The sequence below is a fragment of the Silurus meridionalis genome, chromosome 23 (genome assembly GCF_014805685.1).
Source record: "Silurus meridionalis isolate SWU-2019-XX chromosome 23, ASM1480568v1, whole genome shotgun sequence".
Lineage (NCBI taxonomy): Eukaryota > Metazoa > Chordata > Actinopteri > Siluriformes > Siluridae > Silurus > Silurus meridionalis.
This window is the reverse complement of record NC_060906.1, coordinates 23788000-23808716: the sequence shown is the minus strand read 5'-3', so window position 1 is coordinate 23808716 and position 20717 is coordinate 23788000. Positions and strand designations below refer to the sequence as shown.

General features: G+C 39.4%; 1 long non-coding RNA gene across 1 annotated transcript; it reads left to right on the top strand.

Annotated features, from left to right (window-relative positions):
* Positions 1 to 4258: 4258 nt before the first annotated feature.
* Positions 4259 to 4960, top strand: LOC124377010. The gene is made up of 2 exons (XR_006924039.1): positions 4259 to 4496; positions 4602 to 4960. It is a non-coding gene; the product is annotated as an uncharacterized LOC124377010 (long non-coding RNA).
* The last annotated feature ends 15757 nt before the right edge of the window (positions 4961 to 20717 follow it).

The following is a 20717-nucleotide window of genomic DNA, read 5'->3' as shown; positions in this document are numbered from 1 at the left end:
AACATGTTCAAGCTGATCAGACTAAAATAGAGAGAGAGAGAGACAGACAGACAGAGAAACAGAGAGAGAGAGACAGACAGACAGACATTGAGGTGGAGAGAAAGGAAAGAGAGAGAGAGAGAAAGACAGACAGACAGACAGACAGACAGACAGAGAGAGGAGAGAAAGACAGAGGATTCAAGATTTTTATTTCTAGTGAGATAGACAGGCATACACTAAGTGAAGAGAAAGGAAAGAGAGAGAGAGACAGACAGACAGACAGACAGACATTGAGGGTGAAAGACAGACAGACATTGAGGTGGAGAGAAAGGAAGAGAGAGAGACAGACAGTGAGGGGAGAAAACAGACAGACAGACAGACAGACAGACAGACAGACAGACAGACAAAGAAATAGAGGGCAAGAAAGATGTAGCGGGAGAGAGTGAGGGTAAGAGAGAGACGGACAGACAAAGAAAGAGACATATAGAAACAGACAGAGATGGAGAGAAAGACAGACAGAGAAACAGAGAGAGAGAGGAGGGGAAAGAGAGGAGAGCAAGACAGACAGACAGACAGACAGACAGAGGCAAAGAAACAATTATAGACTGATAGAGAGATGAGAGAGAGAGAGAGAGAGAGAGAGAGAGAGAGAGAGAGAGTTAATAGAGCCAGTGTGGTGGTGTGGAGACGATGAGTGAAGTGGAGTTGGTCAGTGAGGAACTTGGGGGTCTTGGCGTGTGCAGGACGCAGTAATCAGGTGTGTGTTTGTTTGTTCAGGTGCAGCGAGAATCGTTATCAGACCTCCTACTGAAACTCTGGATGGGTGGATACATGGATGGATGGATGGATGGATAGATGGATGGATGGATAGATGAAGGGATATGACGGCTTGCCAGGAAACACCCGCACAGCTCCTGAACGCTGCCAGCTCGGACCTGGCACTCGACTCCAGGCCTCATTCAGCAGCTGCTGCTGCGACTCAGTCGATTAACACGAGCTGCTCGCTGATGGAAGTGTAATCATAGGCAGAAAGGACACACACACACACACACACACACACACACACACACTCAGAGTAAAAACACACCTTCAAAACAACACAATTCTTCATGTACTGACTTTCCGATCCTGATAGAACACTTTAAAAAATTTTATTCAAAATATCATAAAAATATAATTAAATAAAAAAACATTAAAATATTTGACATTTTTTATTTAATCTTTTATTAATATTATTTAATATTTATTACACATACAGTACACCTGATTACTATTTTCTTCATTACACTATCCTCATTAAATATTTTAATATTGTATTAGAAATGATTTTTATTTATATTAAATTATGATATAATCTACGATTACTTCAAAATAAACAGGACAGGAGAAAAGGTTGCTCACAGATTGGTTGCTATGACCAGCAAATTATTTTCAGTCAAAGATTATTTTATATTGTGGTCATTTACGATAAAAACGAATAATATGGTTGCTATAGTAACGGCCGGGTTTCTTAAGGAGACGTTCCTTGATAAATTGAACACATAGAAAGAAAGGAATCTCCAGTGTCAGAGGAACAGCAGGAACATCTCAGTAACATGAGACGTCGTCTGTGTTGGATTGAAGTCTGTTAGAGACTAAACGACCGACAAGCAACAACATCAACAGCTCGATAAAAAGTCCCACTTGTTCATATGTTAATAAAATGGGTTTTTAAAGGATAATGTGGTTTCTTTTATTGAGATCAGCTGGGAAACGGGTTTCGGTAAAAAATGAGTAAAAAATAAATAAAAAGTAGAACATTTAGCACAGATTACTGCAGTAATAAACCCTCCAAATGCGGGAGTAATAATAATAATAATAATAATAATAATAATAATAAAATAGAATAAAAAAATAAAAATCTATTAAATGGTTAAAAATAATTATGGAAATAAATAAATAAACAAACCAACAAACTATAAATAAATCAATAAATTAATAAATAAATAAGATAAAAACAATTGAGTATTAATAATAATAATAGTAATAATTATAATAATAACAATAAAGAAGAAGAAGAAGAAGAAGAAGAAAAAGAAGATGAAAAAGAAGAAAAAATCAATTTAAATGGTAAAAAAGAATTGTGGAAAGAAAGAAAGAAAGAAAGAAAGAAAGAAAGAAAGAAAGAAAGAAAGAAAGAAAGAAAGAAAGAAAGAAAGAAAGAAAGAAAAAAGTAAAAAAATCGATGGGAATAATCATCATCATATGTTTTATTTTAAATTTTATTAATTTCTAACTTTATTATAATATTGTTTAATTTTTTATTGTATTTTTATTTAAAAAAAATTATAAATAAAAATAAATTGGGGGAAAAAAATAACAGCATCAATACTGCATTATTATATTTACTACGTATAAAAACCCATCAAATGGTTCAAATGTTCTTTGGAAGAACAGAGAATGAAATGTCTCGAGTGTTTCTTCTGCACGAACGAACCACAAGAATTAAAATTGGACTGGATGTGAACGCTGACTGCACCCCAGACCTCCTCACCTCACCTACATCACTACCTGGTTTACTAACAGCCTTACAGCTGAATACATCTCCACAAAATCTACACAAACATCTACTGGAAGTTCTTACCAGACGAGTGAAGGTGAACAGTAAATGAGTTACACTAATAAAATCATTACCACTGAATTCTATGAGATGTTTTTTCCTCAGGAGGGCTGTCGGGTTCTTCTGGTGTTCATGAGCAACCAGAAAAGGAACTGTAAGAAACTTAAGAACTTGGAATGCATGTTGGACCTGGAGATGAGACGTTCTCAGAGAGTGGAGCTGGTGCAGGATTAACCCTCATGTGGTTAAAGAGAATGAGTTTTAACCACAGAGGTGTACGTTTAACTCTGTAGATGTTAATTAACCGAGTGGCCGAGAGGAGCTGTGCTCAGAATGCATCCTGAGAGTTCACGTACGGGTTCAGCACAAGCATGTGTGTGTGAGTGTGTGTGTACGCTGGTGATACGAGGGTATTGTCCAGCAACCGCCACATTCACGGCAGCTACAATGTGAGCGAGTGATTGAGGCCTGGTGTGATTGTGCCTGCTGAGTTCCCACACTGTGAGTAACTCACTCGGGACACATTTAACGTGCCACAGCTCCGCTTTACTATTGTTCACAACACTCATAATGACAGACTTGGCCAAAACTAGAGTTAATGTCCGCCGCTCAACTCTCTCACACACACACACACCCTTAGACACACACTCCAGCGTTTCTGTGAGCGATATCGAGCGATTAGTCCCATCATACCACGCATAATTTAAAGATCGTAATCACGGTTCAGTCCGTCACGCCGTTGAGGGTTTTGTTTGGAGATCCGAAATATCGCGAGCATGACGTGTACATAAATACAAAGAAATACGTCTACGTGCCACGGCGTAATAATATATATTTTTATTTTATTTTATTAAAAATAGCAATAATGTTTCTTTTAGTAATGTGCTACAATAATATTCACTTTACTGTAATGACTAAATAAAATGATTGATGATTATCATGATTATTACTACGCACCATCAGCTGTTATTCGTTTGTTTGTTTGTTTGTTTGTTTGTTTGTTTGCATGACATACACTATCAGGCCAAAAGTATTCGGTCACCTGTTTCAGGTCTACGTCACCTGTATTTCAGATGCAGTTTAAATGTATATTAGATGTTTTTAGATGTACTTTAGCTGTACTTTAGATGTATTTCAGGTCTATTCCATATGTACTTTTGGTGTATTTTTAGGTGTATTTCAGGTGTTGTTTACATTTATTTTAGGTGTATTTCAGGTGTTGTTTACATTTATTTTAGGTGTATTTCAGGTGTTGTTTACATTTATTTTAGGTGTATTTTAGGTGGGGTTTTTTTAGGTGTATTTCAAGTGTATTTCAAGTGTATTTTAAATGTATTTCAGGTGTAGTATACATTTATTTAAGGTGTATTTTAGGTGTATTTGAAATTTATTTTAGGTGTATTTTTTTATTTATTTTAGGGGTGTTTCAGGTGTATTTTAAATGTACTTTAAATGTATTTGAGGTGTAGTTTACATTTATTTTAGGTTTATTTCAGATGCATCTTATACTGTATGTATTTTAGATGTATTTCTGGTGTATTTCAGATGTACTTTGGATGTATTTCATGTGTATCAGGTGCATTTCAGATGTTTTCAAATGTATTTCAAATGTATTCTAGCTTCATTTCAGATGTATATTCCAGCTTTTTTTTTTTTAGATGTATTTCAGAAATATTTTAGATGTATTTTACTTCATTTCAGATGTATTTCAGAAGAATTTCAGCTTTATTTTAGATGTATTTACAACATATACATTTAAGAGTTTTTGACCCTTTTCGGCTTCCACTATCTAAATACGGTCATAGTGTCTGGTTCTTATCAACACTCAGGCCCTCTTCTAATTGGCTCCACCTGTTCCTCATTTCAGCATTTATTATTCAAACCCTCGTTTTCTTGGCATCCTTGCAGTGTCCTGGAGGTCTATTATTAGTAATACTATATAGTATATTCAGTGTTTTCAGGTTTTTACTCTATTTTTATTTTTCACTTATAGTTTACATCTCTGGACTTGTTCCTGTTACAGGGGACACGGTGACATGGTGGTGGCATCTCAAAGACTCCAGGGCCGTTAACGTCCTCGGACGGTTTAATCCTGTAACCGGATCGGACCGTCCCTGCAGCTGGATGTTGTCTGTGCCTTTGGGTTGTTTGCATGAGAAGATAAATAAAGTGTAAAAACTTAAAAGCGGTGTTGTAATATTTTCTGAGTTAACACGAGATGTTTGTAAGGCCTGTGTGGCTGCGAGGACTTTGCAGCGGTGCAGAAATGATTCAGCAGACACACAGAGGGCTGTTAGTTCAGTGAGCTGTTTGGATGAACTTCATTCAGCCAACAAAACAAAAAAACTGAGAGCTAATAAAAAACACACTCTGAGGGCGGACTTCTGTAAAAAACAACGAAGTGTTTAATTCCGCTGAAAACACAACGGTTTAAAAATGGTATTAACAAGTTTTTTTTATATCCATTTACTGTTACATCAACTTCAAACTTGGCTTCGATTGACTCAAACACTCCCACAATCACTCAGCGACTGGACAAACGCCCTGGCGTCCAATCACACACACACACACACACACACACACACTCTGTTTAAAGAGACCGTCTGTAAAGTATACGCTCTGTTAAGTACAACATATGACCAAAAGTTTGTCCATAAAACTGGGATGTTTTTTTCTTCATATTTCATCCCAATTTGTTGTTATAATACTTCTGAGAAGATGTTCCACTGGATTTTGTGAAGCTTTGTGGCAATTCCTACATTCACAAGAGTGTAAGTAAACTCGGGTACTAATGTAGGTGAGGTGAGGAGGGTTGGAGCTCTATAGCAGGTCATCTTCCACATCTTCCAACCCATGGAAACATATCTTCATTGAGCTGGATTTGTGCACAGGTTTGGGTCTCCTAGTTGAAGCGAAGGGAGAATTTCATGCTGCTGCAAAGACGTTCGATGCAATTCTGTGAGCTAACAATTTGGAGAAGAACCACACATGGCTGGAAAAGTCAGGTTTCTCAATGTTTTTCTCCATATCGTGTATTTTGTATGTATCTAATTGGCTGGATCATGCTAGCTATTAGCATGGAAGCTCATTAGCTAGCTAACGTTTATGAAATATTAGCTTGGATTAGCTCATGCTTTAATTTTATAAGTACAAAATGTAACAGTTTAGTTATTTATACAGAAGACTTTTCAGTTACTTTATGAAAAATAATTTTAAAAGATTTTCGTGCCGCTTTCTGGTGTTGTTTTTGGAAATCCGAGCTGCAGTGTGTCCCAGCGCAGACCTTCCTCTGGTTTCTTGGCCATGAACATTTTTAATATTTATTCTAACCATCCAAATTTTTTTTTCCCATATCCAGTTCTTGCAGGTTTGCCTTTATTTTTATTTATTTATTTGTTTATTTATTTGTCGTGTTCTAGACGTATTTTTTTCCCACTTGGTGGTCTCTAAACATTCTCAAAACACTGATGGATCTGTACATCAAGAAAATGTGAGACTCTTTAACAACTTTTAAAATAAACGCTATAATATTCCAGAACATTTTTTTTCTCCATTCTTCTGTCTAGACGTCTTGAAACGTCCCTACGCTGATGTGCTGATGTGTTCCTCTGATGAAAAATTTCACTTATAGTCTGAGATTAAACCTCATCCATCATCATGCCAGCTCGGATTAGTTTGCTCTGATGATAGAAAGCAGACGGTGTGCTGAATATTGTGCATTTTGAGGCAATAAACTTCTTGAACTTCGCATTAACTTGCGTGTTCCAGCATTTCGCATTAGTGGTACTGTATAAATGATGAAATCTCCATGCGGCCCGACTCTGAGCCTCCTTTACACACTAACCTTCAGAATCAGTGGTGTTAAGGATTTAAAAATACTCGAATATTCAGATTCCTGGAAGGGTTATATCTCAGAAATGTCCACAGGGGAGATCTGGAGGAGATCCAAGATGTGATTCAGGATTAGAATCCATTGACGAGGGTCTAAAACACCAGTATGGACAAAATATATACAATCTAAATAAGTTCCACTCTTCTGGGAAGATGTTGCACTAGATTTTTTTTAAGATTCCTTCAGACAGGTTGTTAGTAAAGTCAGGTACTTATGGAGGTGAGGAGGTTCCTGGGTTGCAGTCAGCAGTCACATTTTTCATTAGGGTTGGATCTCTATAGCAGGAGATCTTCCAGATCTTCCAACTCATGGAAAGCAGATCTTCATGGAGCTGGATTTGTGCACAGGGGCATCTAAAGAGGTGTGTACCTCCAAAATTGTGGAAACAGTTTGAAGAAGAACCACATATGGCTGGAAAAGTCATGTGTCCCAATAGAACTGTTTTAGGCCACGCCCCCTTTACAGGTACAAATACGTTTAGATTTACGGCATTTCGCAGACATCCTTATCCAGAGCGACGTACAAAAGTGATTGGAGTCTCTTTTAATGAATAAATCAACACTAGTTCACTTGATTACAACCATAAGAGACCATCAGCCTAAAGTGCTAGTTTAAGTGGTTCAGGAAGAGGTAGGTCTTCACCCATCGCTAGAAGATACAATATACAATCAATAGAGTAAAGCAGTCGAGTCTTGAAGGTTTTTGATGGTTCTTTGGAGTAATTTAGGAAATTTTGGATGTTTTTTGGTTTGTTGTGTTTTGATTGTGATTGTACAAGATTGTGGTACGTGCCTGGAGAAGTGGAAGCTCAGTGGATGAGATGTTGGATTTCTGATCAGAAGGTCATGGGTTTAAATCCCTGCATTACCAAACTCTCACTGCTTTGAGCAGGGCTTTTAACCTTCAATTGCTCAGCTGTATAATGTAGATAAGTGGATAAGAGCTTCTGCTGTAAATGTACTTTCATTTATCTCCTGTTTGGTTTTGAAAAGCAGAACTTAGTCGTCCTATGAACAGCTTTCAGATATCTGCTTATTCAGCGTATTTTTAATCGATTGTTAAAAAGACTGGAAAACTGATCGTTGGAAGTGTGAGGGCTCTGCGCGAAACAGACGGATCACGACTCTTTTGCAAACATGTCCCTCTCATCCTGTTGCGTAAGCGCCTCTATTATTATTTCACTCACAATATGTGTAATGTGTTTCAGACCACAGGCTGCGAGCCGCTCCGCCAAGCCCGTGTTTGCTCGGAGACATAAATCAGAAACAGCGTGGCGTTTTTACAAAAGGGTGGAACTCTGTGAAAAATGTTCAGGCCGTCATATCCACTCTGAAACGAGAGCTTTTCCTTCAATCCCTCTGCCTCGGGTTACACAAACACACACCGCTACTCGTACACGCTCCATCTTACCTCAACGTCTCTTTCACGTGCACCGAAAGACTACGGTGTGAGCGCTTTGGCAGGGTTTCATAAAGATTACACGCTTAGATTAGATTAGACTGGATTAGGTTCAACTTCACTGTCATTGTGCAGAGTAGAAGTACAGGGCCAATGAAATGCAGTTCGCATCGAACCAGAAGTGCGAATAGCAATGTATAAAAATAAATCAATCGAATTTAAATAAAAAACAAATATACATTAAACTTATTAAAGGAGTGCAAAGGTACAATATATATTACAATACTGTGCAAATGTGCTGAAAATGTGGAGATTGTAAAGTAAAACGTAATAACAGACAAATGAAAAAAAATGCAACTGAATAAAATGTGAATCAAAAAAATATCAACAAATAAAATGTTCATAAAGACACTTGGATGAACTGTTCATTTTTTTAAAGTTATGAATATATTTCGGAATTTATTATATTATATTATACGAATATATATATATATATATATAAGTACTATATTGTATCATAAAGGTATATATTATGTGTATGTGTGTAAGTGTGTGTGCAAGTGTTTGAAAAATGCTGCTTAAATAAATAGTACATTGTAAAAAATATATATATATATATATATATATATATATATATATATATATATATATATATAAATTAATAATTAGTAGTATATGTATATTCACTTTAACTCATAATTTATTCATATAATTTATATGCAAAGAAAAATATGTTACAATTATTGCCAATTTTGTATGAGTGTTTAATTTTAAGCAAAAAATAAATGTTTATATTTATGTTTGTTAACTTTCCTGCTATATGTGTTTTTTTGGAAATCTGGAGGCACTCAATTGTACAGGACGTCTTTAGATGCACTATAATACCATTTTGCTTTTACTTGAACTTGAAAACCCAAAACCTGTTTCAGCATGTCAGTGTGCACAAAGTGAGCTCCTTGAAGATCTGGTTTAAATGCTTTGGAGAGGAAGATCTCCTGCTATAGAGCTCTGATCTCATCCCTACTGAACACCTGTGGAATGAATGTGAATGCTGACTGCACCTCAGGTCTTCTCACCTACATCAGTAGCTACCTTTCATTATACCCTTTTGGCTGATGAACACTAATATCCATAAGCACACTCCAAAATCTAGTGGAAAATTTAGAGCAAATTGGGACTAAATGTGGAATGCGATGTTCAAAAACCACATACCGCACACATGACCAGGTGACCCAATCCTTCTCAGCCTTGTTGTTATTGTACGGGTTTTTTCCTCGTATTTTTAATGAAGACTGGAAATGCAGTGAGACATCTCTTTAACCAGCGTCTCTTATTGCATGCAGGTGGGAACCCGTGTACCGTAATCGACTCTCCGCTGGGACGGATACAGCTGCATGCCAGGCTTGGCCTTTTGCTTTTCTCGTCCTGTCGCTCTCCATTACATTCAAAACCGCTTAAAAAAAAAGAAAAGAAATGCTTTTCTATTGTTGCCTGGGCACCTGGTTTCCATCCATCTCACTGTGAAAACAACATTCAATTAGCATTGTGCTGAGTCGTATGAAGGAAGGGTGAAAGCAGTGAGAAGAGGTGCTTTTGGCGGGAAACATGGACTTTGGTGGAAATACATTTATATTTTTGGCAAATTATTCTGAAGACGTATTTCTGTAACCTACACAAGCATGGATGGCTGTATATATAGGAAGGGCTTGTTGGATGATTGTGGAGCTACTGCGGGAGTGATAAGGGAGACAGCTAGAAAGGTACTTGGTGTGACATCTGGAAATAGAAAGGAAGACAAAGAGACGTAGTGGTGGAATGAGAAAGTGCAGAAGAGCAGAAGGGGAAAGAGGTTGGAGAAACAGAAGTGGGATCGACAGAGTGATGAGAAAAGTAGGCAGGAGAACGAGGAGATGCGGCAGCAGGTAAAGAGGGATGTGGCGAAAGCCAAGGAAAAGGCATATGAGGAGCTGTATGAGAAGTTGGACACTAAGGAAGGAGAAAAGGATTTATACCGATTGGCCAGGCAGAGGAACCGAGCTGGGAAGGATGTGCTGCAAGTTAGAGCAATAAAGGATGGAGATGGAAATGTGTTGACTAGTGAGGAGAGTGTGTTGAGAAGATGGAGGGAGTATTTTGAGCAGCTGATGAACGAGGAAAATCAGAGAGAGAGAAGGTTGGATGATGTGGAGATGTGAAGCAGGAAGTGGATAGGATTAGTAAAGAGGAAGTGAGAGCAGCGATTAAGAGGATGAAGAGTGGAAAGTCGGTTGGACCAGATGACATACCGGTAGAAGCATGGAGATGTTAAGGAGAGATGGCAGTGGAGTGAGCCGATCTTCAAGAATAAGGGAGATGTGCAGACCTGCAGTAACTACACGGGAATTAAGTTGATCAGTCACACAATGAAGTTATGGGAAAGAGTAGTGGAAGCCAGGCTGAGAGAAGAGGTGACCATCTGTGAGCAACAGTATGGATTCATGCCGAGGAAGAGCACCACAGACGCATTATTTGCTTTGAGAATGTTGATGGAGAAGTATAGAGAAGGTCAGAAGGAGTTGCATGTTGTATGGATTAGAGACAGCGGCATTGAGTTAACGACAGGAGGTGGAGCTGGAGGTAGCAGAGCTGAACATTTTTGAGGTTTCCATTGGGAGTGACGACGATGGACAGGATTAGAAATTAGTTTATTAGAGGGACAGGGCGTGTAGGACGTTTTGGAGACAAGGTGAGGGAGGTGAGAATAACATGGTTTGGACATGTGCAGAGGAGGGACATGGGGTATATCAGTAGGAGAATGCTGAGGATGGAGCCACCAGGAAGGAGGAAAAGAGGAAGACCATGAAGGAGGTTTATGGATGTGGTGAGGGAAGACATGCAGGTAGTTGGTGTGAAAGAGGCAGATGTAGAGGACAGGGGGGTATGGAGACGAATGATCCGCTGTGGAGACCCCTAATGGGAGCAGCCAAAAGAAGAAGAGGATTATTAAAAAGTGCTAGCATCCAGATTTCATGCTAATCCAAGAATATTGGAGAGAACGACATAGATAATGGGGACGGCGAGAAACAATGAGAGAGAGAGAGAGAAAGATTGGAAGGAAGGATGGATGACGGGAGTTCGGCGAATGTGTGCAGATTTATATTATCTTTCATTAATGTTGATCTCCAGGCATGATATTTGGATTTGAACACATGCTGAGATGAAGGAAAAATGCATTACGGTGTTTACACCCTCACCAACCCATTTGAATTACCCCTCCACCCTCCACCCCCCTTCACTCCCAGCGTTGTCTCTAAAGAGTTCGTTAATGCCATAAACATGTTCCTCGCTCACTCAGCGTAATGAGCGAGCCACTTCGCTGCGTTCTGCAGTCTCATCTGATAACGGCGTGCAGCTCCAGAGTGTCTCGAGACGCCGTGTTTTTGCACACGGTCAAGCTTTTTTTGTGGCACCACTCGAATGTTTCCACAACACGAATGAACCGATTCACCTCGCTAGCCGTACGCTATGATAATATTTTGAAAAGGTAAACGGTTAGCGCTTTAGCTGTCGTCACCACCGTCAGGCCGGAAAGCAGGACATCAAGGGCACCTGAAGAGCCAAGCGAGAATTGTGTGTATAATCATAATATACAGGGGTGTCTCCAAAGACTCCATACACAGCGGAAATGTAACTCCATTTACAAAACCTCTAGACGATCAGCATTTCTTTAAAAACACACACAGAGTCGTCTTTTCAGCTCATGATGGACGTGTCTTAACAAGTCCGGTGCTATGTATATAGCTACAATTTAGTAGTTTTCATTTACATTCTCACATTGTGGGAGGCCAACGAGGCCTACAGTCAACCAATCTACTTCCTAATCCCATCATTATGACCCCACATCTATAGAAAGCATCAGTATTATAGAAAAGTGCAGTAGAACAGAGTGCTGCATCACACACAGGAATCTTACAGTGAGAGTGAATGAATAAAGCAAGAAACCTAATGAACACAATTAAACACGTCTCCCTTCACTGTAGCCACAACTGCACCTCCCGCATACATCATCTCCAGCAGAAGCACCAATATTCACCTCGTAACAACACCCCAGGGTTTCTACACTACAGGAGCCCACAGTGTGGACTGTGAAGGGTTTTACTGCAGGTTCCTTCGAACCCTGCAACACGTGATGTGAAGACTGAAATCTGATTGGATCGAAACTTCAACGTAAACTTACACTACAGGAAGTAGTGCAGGTGAAGGAAACGCTATGAAATAAAGAGAATAAACGATCAGGAGTAATTTAATTCTGATTCATGAAGAAAAATATATAAAAGTATAAGAAGTATAAGTGATTGTTATAAATACATAAAGAACGCACTTTAAATTAGTACTTTAACTACAAGTACAACTAATGTAAGTATTAATACTATTAAATAAAGATTCTAAATGAGAGATAAGTGTACTACATGGACTAAAGTATTGGGACACCTGCAGTACACAACTGTAGAGTTACTCATGGAAAACCAGGTGGAAAGTGGGAGCAGGGATTCTTTCTTTTCTTTCTTTCTGTCTTTCTTTCTTTCTTTCTTTCTTTCTTTCTTTCTTTCTTTCTTTCTTATTGTACGTGTCCTCATTTCTTTTCTTTCTGCATGTGTCTATCCGTCTTTTGTTTGTCTTTTCTTTCTGTGTGTCTGTCTTTCTTTCTTTCTTTCTTTCTTTCTTTCTTTCTACATATTTGTTCTTTTTTCTTCTTATTTAATTTTTTTGTCTTTTGAATTTGCCCTCATTTTCTTTCTTGTAGTTATCTGTGTGTCTTTTTTCTTTCTTTCTTTCTTTCTTTCTTTCTTTCTTTCTTTCTTTCTTTCTTTCTTTCTTTCTTTCTTTCTTTCTACATATTTGTGCTATTTGTTCTATTAACTTAATTTTTCATTTATTTTTATTTATACCTTTGCCCTCATTTTCTTTCTTGTAGTTATCTGTATGTGTGTCATTCTTTCTTTCATTCTTCCTTTTTTTCTTTCCTGCTTACTGTACTTTTGTCCTCATTTTCTTACTTACTTTCTTTCTTTCTTTCGTTCTATCTTTTGTTTTTTCTATCTTATGCATAGGATGTTTCTGGATGCAATTTGTAGCATTAAATTTTGCCTTTACTTGAACGAGGAGATTCAAACCTGTTCCAGCAGGACAATGAAACCTTTGCTCAAATCCAGCTCCATGAAGATCTGCTTTCAATGGGTTGGAGTAGAAGATCTTCTGCTATAAACTCTATTATATAATGTGAATGTGACTGCACCCCAGGCCTCCTGGTATGTTTCACATTCCGGTGTTTTGAAGATTTATAATCACAATCTTGGTATCACCCAAATGAGGTTTCCTTTTTGAGTCTGGTTCCTCTCAAGGTTTCTTCCTCATACTATTGAGGGTAACCATCTTCATCCTTGCCACATTCGCCCCAGGTTCGCTCATGAGGACTTTGTGTCCATTTTAAAAAACGCTTTAGACTTTAACTTGAACTCACCTCACCTACATCAGTACCTTCACTTTACTCATTTACTGAATGAATTTCCACAAAATCTGGTGGAACATCTTTCCAGAAGAGTGGAGATTATTATAAGAGCAAGTAAGGATTAACTGTGGAATGTGATTATCAGTAGTATATACAGTGTATCTCTGGTTACTGAGTGTACATTACTGTGTGTAAAAGCAAAAAACAAGCAATATGTGTAGCAGTTTTGATGAATAAATAAATCATGTTAAATTGTATCTCGGGGATAATGATGAGTCAGCAGTGTTGTTGTGCATGTCCGAGCGAGGTGACATGCCCTCTCTCTGTTCGAGTCCAGCGCTGTGGCTGCACCTGGTCCTCCTCCTCCTCAGGGCTAATGCCAGCCAGCTATTGTGCTCTATTCATCTCCATCCCATTCGCTTTTTTCCCCCAGAATGCACAGATGGGCAGCAGACAGAAACACAGAGCAGCTGACCGTCTAAAAACTTCTCAAACACACACCGAGTGAAGGCTGGTCATGAAGTGTGTGTGTAGTGTGTAGAATGATGGAAAGGACATGCAGAGGTTGAAAGACTTTTTTCTACAGGAATGGACGATGTCTCGTCTATAACTCGGTCCCCTGTTTATCTTCAGGCCCTAATGTTTCGTTTCTTTCAGCATTTTTTTTCCCCAGCGCATTACTGAGACGCCGTTTAACGACGGACGAGAACGATTTACTCGTGGACATCGGTGTGTTTTTGTGATTTTGAGCGAGAACGAGAGCGTGAGCCGATCCTTCAGCGTAAACATGAAAGTGTACACGCTAACAGATTGACGAGGAACGAGCGAGTGAAGGAAATGTGGCAGGGTCACGGCTGGATCAAATCTGCGAAAACCAACGCAGACGTTTTTTCCAGCTGTAACGCGGCCGAATGACTCTCGGCCACAGCTGGAATTCGATTCCATACAGCTTCATTATCTCTGTTCAACTGCAGATTACAGGCGGGAAAAAAAGGGTTGACGTTAACCGGATTTGCACCACAGCCCTGCAGAATTCTGTCATCTGATTGGGTCAGAGGGTGTTGATTAATTGTGTAGAAGAGCAGCAATAGTGCAGGTTTTTCCTTTTTGTATGTGCTCTCGCTTCTATAGGAACATCTGGAGCACCTTTTAGAGATGTTTGTGCTTCTTTGGGATTTGTTCTAGTAACTCAAGATGAGTTGAGAATAAAAAAAGACTATTTGTGATGGAGTGACTTTTTATAAGTGTAAGTGAAAACAGGAAGTTCGGGAGTTATATTGTTATGGGTAAACAGGAGGTCGTGGTTTAGTGGTTAAGGAATCGGACTTTGGATCTGAAGGTTGTGAGTTTAAATCCCAGCCACTTTAGGCTGCCACTCCTGGGCCCCTGAGCAAGGCCCCCATCTTCTTTCTTTCTTATTTTACTTTGTTTTACTTATTCCTTCTTCAATTTCTTTGCCTTTCTTTCTTTCTTTCTTTCTTTCTTTCTTTCTTTCTTTCTTTCTCTGAGTAGATGATTAGAGGTTCACTACCATCTCTAAAAAGGTAATCAGAGGTTCACTACCATCTCTGAGGAAGTGTTTAGATGTTCACTACCATCTCTGAGAAGGTGATCAGACGTTCACTACTATCTCTGAGGAGGTTATCAGAGGTTCACTACCATCTCTGAGAAGGTGATCAAAAGTTCACTACCATCTCTGAGGAGGTGATCAGACGTTCACTACCATCTCTGAGGAGGTGATCAGACGTTCACTACTATCTCTGAGGAGGTGATCAGACGTTCACTACTATCTCTGAGGAGGTTATCAGAGGTTCACTACCATCTCTGAGGAGGTGATCAGAAGTTCACTACCATCTCTGAGGAGGTGATAGCTACAGTAACTGGTTAAGCCACTAGACATTCAACCAGATGGTCATGAGTTTCATTACTTGCGCAAGGCCCTTAACATGATCTGTTCCAGGGCCCACTGATCATGGCCAAACCTGATCTTCTAACCAGCTGGGATATGTGAAGAGAAGAACTGATCTCTGCAGTAATGTATATCTGATGGACATCAGTGATCATGGTTATTATTTTTTTTTACACTACGTCTTTATTTCACAGCCCAAAATGTAACAGCTGTATTGTATGATAACCGGCTGGTGTTTGGCCCAAATGAAGACACTAAGCCTGTGTTGTTTCTGCTCGGGGAATAAACCGCCTACAGTCAAGCCTGTGTTGGAGAAATAAGGAGCAGCTGTGGCGTGAAGCTGAGCCAATCCCCGAGCAGGATTCCTCCTCAATGACTTGGACACGGCCTCTGGATTGTGTCCTAGAAGGGGGCAAACGCTCCCACCCGTGTCCCTGAGCACTTTGATGGGGTTTTGGTGGCCTGTCCAACATGAGCCCCAGTCATCAGGGTTCCCAGCGTTTATGTTGTAAAACCCCGAGCAGCAGCTCTCGCTGTGAGTGACGACAACCTGTGATGGATTAAACACAGCGCTCATGTCATATATCAGCAACGACACAGTAAATGAACCCAGAGCATCAGCCTGCCTTTCCCTCGTCCCTCAGAACACCAACTGCAACTGGCCTCAGGGTTCAGGAGAACATTCACCCCTTCCAGGGATACCAGCTTCCTTCTTTCCTTTCTTTCTTCCTTTCTTTTACTTCTTTCTTTCTTTCTTTCTTTCTTTCTTTCTTTCTTTCTTTCTATTGTCTACGCATTAGTCCATCTTTAATTTTTTCTTCCTTAATATACTTTTGTCCTCCATTTCTTCTTTCTTTCTTTTTTTTTTCTTATTTAGGGCCCGAGCACCGAGGAGCAGGCCAGAATGGCCTGCACCAAAGGTGCGAAGCCCTATTGTTTTCTTTAGAATTATTATTTTCTTTTTTTTTTTTTTTTCTTAAATATCAGTGAGTATGTTCGGCCAAGGATTCCAAACGCATCGATGTGCCTATTGTGAATCTCGGACATAGCGCCACCCACAGGCGCCAGGAAGTGTGTCAGTCACAAAAGGTGGATTTTTTGACAGTTGCATGTGGTGACCTTTTAAATACTTCTCCCAGGATATTCATGCGATTGACACTAAACGTAATTAACATGATGCCGAGACATCGAAGATGATAAATTGCGAAGGGATTTTTGATATCTCGAACGCTGTTCCCATGGCAACACGTCAAACTTTACTTTTATTTTAGGCATATTTAGGGCTTTTGGCGTGCTTAGATTAACTTGAAATTTGACACATACATCACATTAGTCGGCTGTTAAGTGTGGACAAAAAGGTCGGACAACAGTGTGTCTATTAAGTGGCTCACTAGCGCCCCCGTTTATCTAAAATGTGGGGTTTCTTTTACCTACAGTCCCCAAATGGGTCAGTAACAACATAAAATAGTCCACTGATATTTACCCACTTGCTTACTTCCGCCAAAGCATGGGTCACATATCCGCATTCTGAATCCTGGACTCTGATTGGTCAGCAGGTGTAGATTAGAACAGCAGCTCTGACAGATGTGCAGTTTTGTGTTAACATGTTCCTTCTGATGTGTTCAAGTCAAGTCACAACAGACATTGTCTCAAAGCAGCTTTACACAAATCAACAGTGAAGGTGAATGGTGTGAATTTGTCCCTGATGAGCAAGCCATGGCGACTGTGGCAAGGAAAACTCCTTAGATGTTATGAGGAAGAAACCTTGAGAGGAACCAGACTCAAAAGGGGAACCCATCCTCATCTGGGTGACATCAAGAGTTTGATCATAAATCTTTCAAAAATACAGAACACTGGAGAGTGAGAACTAACATGAGTACTGGAGTATAAGATTATAAGTGATGTTCTTTCTGCAGTCTTATACAGTCTATATGGTTAGTAGCTCCGAGTTTTATGAGCTCAGCATTTGTGGTCACCACAGATCCAGCATCAGCTTCTCCATGCCAGAGCCTTTAAACACTCCAGGAGGTCCAATGTCAAACTCCACACATGTAGCGGATCCAAATGGCACTGGTACGCCTCTAGATGGTTCGGGATGTTTGCGAGTTCGGCATCTACTTCTTCAAAGGTCCGTAATCATCACGAGGTGGGAGGTGACTGAGCTGGCCAAACCTCAGGGTGTCTCGGGATGGGGAGAGAAAGAGAAGCAGTGGAGAGGAATTAGCGTAGCTGCTGTTCATGATATTAACAGCACAAGTTGATAATGTGCATGTGATCAGATGTTCTGGAGCACAAGGTTATGATGTGATGTGTGTTATGTGTAGGCTTTGCTAAAAAGATATGTTTTTAATCTACACTTAAACTGGGAGAGTGTGTCTGAGCCCCGAACACCGTCAGGAAGACTATTCCAGAGTTTAGGAGCTAAATGTGAAAATGCTCTACCACCTTTAGTGGACTTTGCTATTCTAGGAACTACTAGAAGCCCAGAGTTTTGAGATCTCAGGGAGCGTGGCGGATTGTAGCGTGTTAAAAGACTGGATAGATACATGGGAGCCAAACCATTTAGTGCTTTATAAGTGAGTAGTAGTAGTTTGTAGTCTATTCGAAACTTAACAGGAAGCCAATGTAGGGACGATAAGATCGGGGTTATGTGATCATATTTTCTTGATCTTGTAAGAACTCTTGCTGCCGCATTCTGAACTAACTGAAGCTTGTTTATTAATGATGCAGGACATCCACCTAGTAATGCATTACAGTAGTCTATTCTGGAGGTCATGAACGCATGGACGAGCTTCTCTGCATCGGATATAGACAACATGTTTCTTAACTTAGAAATATTTCTAAGGTGAAAGAAGGCTGTTTTTGTAACTTGGTTGATATGATTTTTAAAAGACAGGTCGCTGTCTAAAATAACTCCCAGGTCTTTTACCGTTGAACTAGTGGTTACAGAACATCCGTCTAAATGCAGGTTGAGATGCTGGAGCGTCTGTATACTAGTTTTTGGGCCGATGAGCAAAATCTCAGTCTTATCAGAATTTAAAAGTAGAAAGTTATGAGTCATCCAATCTCTTATTTCCCTAACACACTCAGGGGAAGATGTTTATGTCACATGTATGGAAGGAGTCTCCAGTGTCAGAGGTAAAGACTTACCTTTAGTATTTATGTTTGACTATAACAGATAAAAAATACATGGTGTTTGTAATTTATAGTTATATCAAATCAATGTAATACTTTAGGAAATCCTGATAAAGTAAAGAATCCACTTTGGTGTGGGACGAGTGACTGTTGATTATTTTCCTGTAACAGCACGACGTGTGGTGTTTAACTGCGTATGAGAAAACGTGCATGAGAATGTGGAGCCGGCGCTGGATTTCTCCATGTGCCCTGCTCAATGTCACTCGAAGTCTCCCAGGAGCGTGATATCCATGGGAACTGTGCCCCTGTTATCAGACCCCCGCAAACTTTCTGTGGCACACTGAGAGAGGAAATGAGGCAGAGGGGAAAAGGCAGAGAGGACAGGTTCAGATGAGGGGATGGGGGGGATGGAGTGGATGGGAGGTTGGGTACGAGAGGAGGGGAAGAGGGGGAGGGGGGGTAATAACAGGAAAGCGCCTATTGAAGCAGCTCCAGGGCCAAAGTGAGCATTTGTGCACCGAAACAGCTGATGCCCATCTCTTAAGGTCAAAACGCTTGGACTCCAAAGCTGAAAGTGCATTAAATACATTAAAAAAGCAACAAAAGCTAATCACACTTACAATCATACACACACACACACACACACACACACACACACACACACACACACACACACAATCATACACAATACTAATCACAATCTCCTCAATCATAATAACACTCATAATCACACACATAATCACACTCATAATCACACGCACACTCATAATTACACTCATAATCACACACACAATCACACTCATAATCACACGCACACTCATAATTACACTCATAATCACACTCATAATCACACTCATAATCACACCCACACTCATAATCACACTCAATCATACTCACACTCCTAATCACATGCACACTCATAATTGCACTCACACTCATAATCACACTCACACTCACACTCATAATCTCAATCATAATCACACTCACACTCAATCGCACTAAATCAATTATCACACTCACAATCACACTTACACTTAATCACACTCAATTATAATCACACTCAATCACACTAAATCATAATCACACTCACAGTCATAATCACACGCACACTTATAATCACACTCAAATATAATCACACTCACACTGAATCACACTCATCGCTCATAATCACACTCACAATCACACTCACAATCACCCTTAAATATAATTACACTCACACTCATAATCACACACATAATCACACTCATAATCACACTCACTCATAATCACATAATCACACTCAATCACTCTCATAATCACACTCACACTTAATCACACTCATAATCACACACATAATCACACTCATAATCACACTCATAATCACACACACTCATAATCACACACTCATAATCACACGCACACTCATAATCACTCTCATAATCACACTCACACTTAATCACACTCATAATCACACACATAATCACACGCACACTCATAATCACACGCACACTCATAATCACACTCACTTAATCACACACATAATCACACTCATAATCACACGCACACTCATAATAACACGCACACTCATAATCACACTCATAATCACACTCACACTCATAATCACACTCACACTTAATCACACTCATAATCACACACATAATCACACTCATAATCACACACTCATAATCACACTCATAATCACACTCATAATCACACGCACACTCATAATCACACTCATAATCACACTCATAATCACACTCACACTCATAATCACACTCATAATCACTCTAATCATCACACTCACACTTAATCACACTCATAATCACACACATAATCACACTCATAATCACACGCACACTCATAATTACACTCATAATCACACTCATAATCACACACATAATCACACTCATAATCACACTCATAATCACACACACTCATAATTACACTCATAATTACACATAATTACACTCAATCACAATCACAGTTTGTTTATCTATCTATCTATCTATCTATCTATCTATCTATCTATCTATCTATCTATCTATCTATCTATCTAGCTGTCTGTCTGTCTGTCTGTCTGTCTGTCTCTGCCTATTTTACTTCTGTGTTCTCTTGTTCTTTCTTTTATTCATCTTTTTTTCTTTCTTTATTCATCCATTCATAGCAGTGCTGTACAGTAATGTAAATGTAATTGGTTACTGTACTTTACTCTTTCTTTCTTTTTTCTTTCTTTCATTCTCTATCTTGCAGAAGGTGACGCACTGAAAGAGCAGACAAAACAAACAGGGAATGTGAGGAAGTCGGGACGGAAAGGGCGGCTCAGGGAAAAAACACCTGC